At 37.8% G+C, this 8,568-nt stretch overlaps 1 pseudogene across 1 annotated transcript; it reads left to right on the forward strand.

The window, feature by feature from the left end:
• Positions 1-642: 642 nt before the first annotated feature.
• LOC113569461 (immunoglobulin kappa constant pseudogene) lies at positions 643-4,144 on the forward strand (annotated as a pseudogene). The gene is made up of 3 exons (XR_014123492.1): positions 643-746; positions 1,730-1,833; positions 3,695-4,144. The product of XR_014123492.1 is annotated as an immunoglobulin kappa constant pseudogene (transcript).
• Positions 4,145-8,568: the final 4,424 nt, after the last annotated feature.

Here is an 8,568-nt window from a genome sequence, read left to right on the forward strand (position 1 = left end):
TACACACTGGTGGCAGGGAGGGCTGCCATTGTGTTTGGGTGTGGCTTTATCTTTGTTCTAACGGTGTAGTCAGTGTCAGTTTCTTTTTGTTAGCTTAGTCGGTCGTCGTTTTGTTTCTAGTGTGGTTTTGTTTGTTGTGTTGGCCTTGGTCACTCCTGATGCGATTGCACCAGTTTCTTGTCTTTAAACACCAAAAACATTTAAATACACTAGATGTTTGCTGTCATCTTTGTCTGGTTATTCATTCCATTACTCATTTCTACTGTAGTAATACTCAAAACCCTCCCAGCCTAGACGGGGTCGTAACAGTATTTATTGTTTCTTTCTATTGGTTTCTGGTGTGCAATGTGACCTTTGCTATTTCTGTTCAATACATTGTAGGACAAACAGTAAACACAGAAGAATATATCAGGAAAATTCTATATATTTGGCCAGGTGTGGGTAAGAGTCTGATGTGTTTTGTAAATGTGGCTCTTCATTCAGTTCTCTGCACATTTGGAGATCACTGGCTCTCTGCCTCTGAGAAGAAGATGAGCAATGTGTGAGACAACTGCAGTTCCTCCCTCAGTACAGCTGGCTCTTCATCTGGCTCTGGGCTGATTGGAGATCAGTGGATTGGGTGAGTTCAGGAGTGTCTCTGTGATGAGCTTCACCTGGGTCTCATTAGCTCTATTGTGGGAGCTGTCCAGGGTTCTGAAGCACGTGGAGTTCCGTGTTGCTGAAACAGATGTTACGACCCAGTCTAAGTAGGGTCAGTGACAGAAATGATTAAATGATTAATTAAATGACAACAATTAAACAATAAATAAAAACACATTGACCACATTTACATTTCGTATATTTTTATGCATCAAAGCTGGACATGCAGCTATCAAGTGCCCTCTTTCGTGACAGTAAAAACACTCCTGTTTCCCAGGGACTTCACTGGTTTTCTGTGAGGTAACGGGACTGCATTTACAACCAGATACACTGATCCTGGATCAGCTTGTATACTTGGATAATATGTTTAACCCACTGAAATCTCAGGGCATTGCCTCTGTTTTTGCATATTTTCTTAAATTCAGTTTTAAGATTCTTAATTATATTTTCATTTACTTATATTAGAGCAAAATTGAGTATTTTCAATGTATGCTACTTTTCCTGATCAAGTTCTTAATACAATGACTCAGGCAGTCTGGACGTTCAGATCGTTGTAGTGTTTTGTCAAGAACCAGTGGAGGGCAGTCTCACGTTATTCAATGCATCTTAATTTTTGTTTGTTTACAGTGTCACTCTCTGTGACTGTTTTTGTTGATTTTTTGTCTTGTTTCATATTTGATTGTACTGAAGATACTGCCAAACAAAAACAAGGTATTAAATATACAAACATTTTATTGGATCATTATTCGGTTATTTAGCAGAAATTCACAGTACATTTACAATGTTCAGATAGAATGCTTTCATTAGTCCTCCTACTTTTCTCAGCATTGATCATTGATTCTGTAAAGTTATATTGATACGTCCAAAAAATTGTATCAAAAGGTTATTTTATATTAATTTTCCATAAACTTTTTAATGTACAGTTATTTCGATAATACCAATTCGAAAAACGAGCAAACGGAAAAATATGAGCTGCAAGAAAATTAGTTAATTTATTTTTAATGCCTAGATATTTTTTCTTGCATATTTTAAAAAGTAAAAATTGTAGCAGTTCATTATTGTTTTGAAAAAGGCTTTCTAAAACGCAAAGAGGGAGAGCGGCTTCTTTAGTGCAGGAGGTTTTTGTACGACCACTGAACGACTTCGTATCACTGTGGTACACTTTTGGTGGCGGCACAAAGCTCTCAGTTGGACGTAAGTAACTTTCACTGCTTATACAAAAGTTGGTATTTTCTGAAATCATAATCGACATGTTTGATGTTTGATAATAATGCAGACTTAAAAACTTGTTGCGGTTGCATTTAATGTGGTTTACGGGGCAACAGCTATTACGACGTAATTTATCTAATAATAAAATATATGTGTGTATTTTATTTTATTATTTTAAAAATCTAAAAAGCTTTTGGGTAAGTCCTTTATGAGTTTTCTAAAGCATTAATATCGAAGCTATATATTACGCGGTAAATAGTGTCGAGAGCGGCGTGTTTAGATCAGGAGGTTTTTGTACGGACAGTAAACGAGATTGTAGCTCTGTGGTGGACTTTCGGTGCTGGAACAAAACTATCAGTTGGACGTAAGTAGACTTTAAATTTTCTTCACAACTATCCACACATGTAACGTTGCGTCAGTATGCACGGTGGTTTTGTAAACTACTCGTACTCTTTTATAGACTAATTGTGACGTTAAGTATCTTCCTATATCATAACCGCTGCTATGTCCTTATAGACCTTTTACTTTATACCGATGAAGAGTTTCTTAAATGTCGTTCAGTAGTAAAAACATACATGTTTCAGAAATATCTCTCAACAAGCTTTTATCTGCATGCTGGGTTTATTTTAAAAGGCAGAAATACAATACTCCCATACTGAAGGATCAAAACGTTGGCTGTTACAAATACTCAAATTCCTATATTATACATCTAGAACACAAGTGTTTAAATGAATTGTCTTGACTTGGATGTTGCATTAAATGATATTAGTGTACAAAAATATGAAAAATATATCCAAAAACACAAATTTTGTAACCAATTGTTATGATTCTACAGAGTCTACAAATATCTAACGCATAAACATTAACGATACGGGTCTGAAATAGTTTAAAGGGATCACCGAATTCAGTTCTGTGAAACACAGGTTAATGCACACACGCACACTTTTAGAGGCACAAAACTCTGCTGGATTTAAGTAACTATCAGCCCTTATTCAAAATTTTTAATTTCTTTAGTTTCTTTTAATTTAGTTTCTGCCTTAATTTTTTATATCTTTATTTAGCTGTATTTCTAACTGTATATTTTATGTATGTAGTATCTTTGATAACTTTTTTATTACAAAAAAGAAAAGAAAAACAAGCATCTTTGGGGTTGTATCGTTCACTAACTCTGAAGCTAAACTACGGCGCTGTAAAGAGAGGAGACGGCAGTGTGTTTAGAGCAGGTTTATGTACGGACCTTAAACGAAGTTAGTGTGGAGGACACTGGACGTAAGAAGAACTTCACTTTTTATTCCCAGTAAATCACAATTTTAAGTAGGTATTGTTTGTAATAAATGTCTCTTTATTAAAGCGCATTAAAGGTGAATTTATTAGCGCGTTTATCCTAACCGTTACAGTGGTGTTGCGAGATTTTAGTGTAAATCGACCCACATTATTATCGTTTTTTTATCAAAAGCATAAATGTTTCAGCAATATTCGCCATCAAACCTTTATTCCGACTACTGGGTTAATTTTCATTAGTATAAGTGTTTGTCCCTGACTGGAGGTTGTTGATGCAAAGCACTTTAACCGTAATACTTGCATACTGAACAACCACCGCCTGTTAAATATACTTCCATTTTAATTTATTTATGACTATAAGTTATATTCATTTGATTGTTTCATTAATTATATATCCTAGGTTCTGATGTCCAGGGAAAATAACATTGAAAATAAAGGTTGTTGATGTAATACATACAAACATAAATAAAATAATATAAATAATAAAAGAGGAAGTGAAACACAACTGATTTTCCTGCTAACGGTTCCTGCCTGTCTGAGCTGTAGACCGTGTTGTGTCTCCTAGGTGACGCCCCGCCCACCCTCACGGTCCTGCCCCCCTCCAGTGTACAGCTGCAGAAGGAGAAGGTCACACTCGTGTGTCTGGCCAACAAGGGCTTCCCCTCAGACTGGAAGCTGAGCTGGAAGGTAGCTGGTAGCAGCTGGAGCTCGGGGGTGAGCCAGAGCTCCGGGCTACTGCAGAAGGACGGCCTCTACAGCTGGAGCAGCACCCTGACCCTCCAGAAGGAGGAGTGGCTGAAGAAGACAGTGACCTGTGAGGCCACCAAGGACTCCCAGTCTCCTGTCACACAGACACTGAGTAGAGAGCAGTGTGCTGAGGCGTGAAACTCCCACATGTGTACTGAAGTGTTCTCCTCTCACTCATTAATGTGCTGTCTTTTAGATAGTCTGTGTTTATTACTCAAATGTTCCTCTGTTTATTGGTCAAAATGAAATAAAAAATGTGAACAAACAACATTATAGTCTTAATTGAAGATTCTTTGCCAACATTGCACAGAACAAGAAATGCCTTTAAAGTGCTAATTGTCTGTACTTCAGAGGTCCGTGTGTGTAATGAGTTATAGGATTAAACTTTGATAATGTTGCTATTTGACCACTCTTGCTAAAGTTTGTTAAGGAACCAGGAAATAAGATGACTCAACATAAGTTTCATTCACTAGAAACTGTAATGTGTAAGTCAGTGTATTTTTGGAACATCATGGAGTGGGTGCTAAAACATCTTTGGTCCTCTCCATATACCATAATATTATTATTGTTTGTAAATTTATGCCTGAAACTAACCGCATATCACTTTTTAACACACGCTGGGCTGTTTTAATAAAATATTGTTATGGGTCCCTTAGGAGGTAATAAAGTTGTTTTTTATTGCAAAAGAAAGTACAGGTTTTATATTAAAAAACAACCAACTTTTTATTAAAAACCCACAGTCCTAATATATTTTGCCAAAATATTTTATAATAGAAACTTTATGCTCCAGGCCTCTGGTATCTGTTTAAAATAAAGCTTCAAGCTAAATGTAATAAATGTAACAGTAAATAACTGCTTAATGTTTGGTATGTTTTATATTATTTGAGTCATACAGTGAATTTATGACACAGGCATGTCCTTCACACCAAAGCAAATGTTCTAGTGTGAGATAGAAGATTTTACTGAATGTTCTTTGGCTGGTGGCATTTAGTAAATTATAGTAAGATTATTAAACATTACCCTCTAAATATCTCTACTTTTACACCTTTGATTGTTGGTAATAAACATTTATAATGAACATGAACTGTATTTTTTGGTAGAAGTGTTTCACAGTGGCTGAGAATAATCAGATGAAGGCACAGACATGGTGATTAGTGCTTTAGTGTGTGCTTACATCACCTCTAAACAGGACAGAACCTCCAGAAGATGACTGACACTGCTTTAGCAGTCATGCTACTAGTAGAAATTTCTCTCCACTAATAACTACCTGCTCTATTATAAGAACAACAGAGTGAAGTCAGATCTAGATCTACTACCACTGAAACAAGCTGGGGTTCCTGACCATAAATTAGTAGCATAGTAGATCAGGAGTTTAGCAGCTTCTCCGGGTTTCTGCAAGTACCAAAACAGATCAACACCATCATCCACTCTGTGGCTGGTCCTACAGCTGATGGTGACTGTGTCTCCTGGAAGAGCAGATTTCACTGCAGGAGTCTGAGTCACAGTCACCTGACACATGGATTCTGGGGAAAAAAAAAAATGAAGTCAGTATGAATCATGATTAAACATGAGAGAATAACAATGGCCTGACCTCTGGATTCAGAATAAGAGAAAATGCAGGAATAAGAAAGATATTATGTCTAACTATTATTAAAATACTTAATCATTCACTGACTTAATTTAATTTTATTCATTCAACTTATTTAAATCCTACCTTGAGTCCAGAGGACCAGTGTGCAGATGAAGATGGGGATCAAAGTCATGGTTGCTGTGGGTGAAGTTGCTGGGGCAGGCAGCTCTCAGTCATGAAGTGTTAAACTCACAGGACTATAAACACTCCCAGAGCACTGAAGCAGGTGCTGCACATGCAAAGTGACCTCTCTGTATTAATACACCTTTACCAAATACTCTCTGTTACTGCTCTGTTTTAATACACGTCTACCAAATACTCTCTGTGGCCTCTCTGTATTAATACATCTTTACCAAATACTCTCTGTGGCCTCTCTGTATTAATACACCTTTAACAAATACTCTCTGCGGTCTCTCTATATTAATACACATCTACCAAATACTCTCTGTGGCCTCTCTGTATTAATACACCTGTACCAAATACTCTCTGTGGCCTCTCTGTATTAATACACATCTACCAAATACTCTCTTTGGCCTCTCTGTATTAATACACATCTACCAAATACTCTCTGTTACTGCGCTGTTTTAATACACGTCTACCAAATACTCTCTGTGACTTCAATATTAATACACATCTACCAAATACTCTCTGTGGCCTCTCCGTATTAATACACATCTACCAAATACTCTCTGTCACTGCTCGGTTTTAATACACGTCTACCAAAAACTCTCTGTGGCCTCTCTGTATTAATACACATCTACCAAATACTCTCTGTTACTGCGCTGTTTTAATACACGTCTACCAAATACTCTCTGTTACTGCGCTGTTTTAATACACGTCTACCAAATACTCTCTGTGACCTCAATATTAATACACATCTACCAAATACTCTCTGTGGCCTCTCTGTATTAATACACATCTACCAAATACTCTCTGTGACCTCTGTATTAATACACATCTACCAAATACTCTCTGTGGCCTCTCTGTATTAATACATGTCTACGAAATACTCTCTGTGGCCTCTTTTTATTAATACACCTGTACCAAATACTCTCTGTAGCCTCTCTGTATTAATACACCTCTATCAAATACTCTCTGTGGCCTCTCTGTATTAATACATGTCTACGAAATACTCTCTGTGGCTTCTTTTTATTAATACACCTGTACCAAATACTCTCTGTGGCCTCTCTGTATTAATACACCTCTATCAAATACTCTCTGTGGCCTCTCTGTATTAATAAACCTCTACCAAATACTCTCTGTGGCCTCTCTGCATTAATACACATCTAGTAAATACACTCTGTGGCCTCTCTGTATTAATAGACATCTACAAAATACTCTCTGTGGCCTCGCTGTGTATTAATACAAGTCTACCAAATACTCTCTGTGGCGTCTCTGTATTTGTTTTTTATGATTCATTACACACTATAACACTATAATTAAAAATATAGTTAGTGAAATCTGACACTTAGATAGCAAAACCTCAGTCCAGAATTGCACAACTATAAGCACATTCTCAGCCTTAGACGTTAATCAAATCACCACACACACACACACACACACACACACACACACACACACACACACACACACACACACACACACACACACACACACACACCCCTTCTATTCAACACACTTCTCTACATTAGACATATAAATCTAACATGACTTCATTTCAAAACCTCCCACCTGTGAACCAACTGATCAAACACAGCTGTCAAATGTACTTGGGATGATTAACTGGGATGATTACTTGAGTGATTAATTGTGAAATCACCAATCAGGTCTAAGCACTATAAAATGCAACTGGTGACTTTATCTGTCTTTAAGTAAAAGACCTGTAGCATAAATATACCAGTCTAAACACACACATTAGACAGAATACACACCATCTTCAGAGTCCACACTCACGTTAGACAGACTACACACCATCATCACAGCAGGAGACCAAGTGGATGCAGAGCAGATGAAACACATTGTCATTGTCATGTTATTGGATAAATTATTTTGCAAATGAACTGAGGTATTCTGCACCTTTTTGACAATACAAAATATACTAGATTATTAACATTCATTAAATATTAGTTTAGGTGGAGATGGGAAAAATAATTAAAGATTAAAAATAAAATATGAAGCTTAGGGTTGTGTGTGTGTGTGTGTGTGTGTGTGTGTGTGTGTGTGTGTGTGTGTGTGGTCACTATAAAGTCAAAGCGGTTTTTGAATGACAGCTTCATTAGAATGTATCTCTATGGTTGACTTGTGGATGAGGCACTAAACTCAGTGAGTGGTAAGCTGGACTGTGGACGTCTCAGAGGTGCAGGAGGGAGTTCTGACCAGTGCAGGAGAACAGAATGCAGCAGCTCTGTTTGTGTCCTGGCATTTCTGTTACTTCCACTGAAATAAAGCTTCATTTTGGACATTGTCTGCTCTTTTATAAGAGATGAACATCTTTATTAATGTTACCAGACAGTTTCTTGTGCCTGAGTGAGCTTATCTGAACAGAGCAGAACATCTGGTGAAAGTGTGGCTCTATTCTGGGAGAAAGAGAATCACTCAGCCCTGGTAATGCAAATCTGAGTTATACCCCACTGCTCGCTCTCTCTCTCTCTCTCTCTCTCTCTCTCTCGCTCTCTCTCTCTCTCTCTCTCTCTCTCTCTCTTTCTCTCTCTCACTCGCTCTCTCTCTCTCGCTTTCTTTCTCTCTCTCTCTCTCTCTCTCTCTCACTCGCTCGATCTCTCTCTCTCTCTCTCTCTCGCTCGATCTCTCTCTCTCACTCGCTCGATCTCTCTCTCTCTCTCTCTCTCTCTCTCTCTCTCTCTCTCTCTCTCTCTTTAGTCCTGCTGAGGTGGACTGTGTCGCCCCCTGCTGTCCAGGTTGGTGGCTCACTCTCCCTGCAGCTACACCAACACCACCTAACATTCATTCCTCTTGTGCTGGTGAGTGTATCATTAGCCTGGTTAAATGAACTAAATAAGAAAAACCTTATTCTTAGTAAAGAGAACATGTTTAACAACACCCTCCATATTCCTACACTCACCTCACTGTTTACACTTCTTGTT

The sequence above is a fragment of the Electrophorus electricus genome, chromosome 4, assembly GCF_041902795.1.
Source record: "Electrophorus electricus isolate QZ-2024a chromosome 4, ASM4190279v1, whole genome shotgun sequence".
NCBI lineage: Eukaryota > Metazoa > Chordata > Actinopteri > Gymnotiformes > Gymnotidae > Electrophorus > Electrophorus electricus.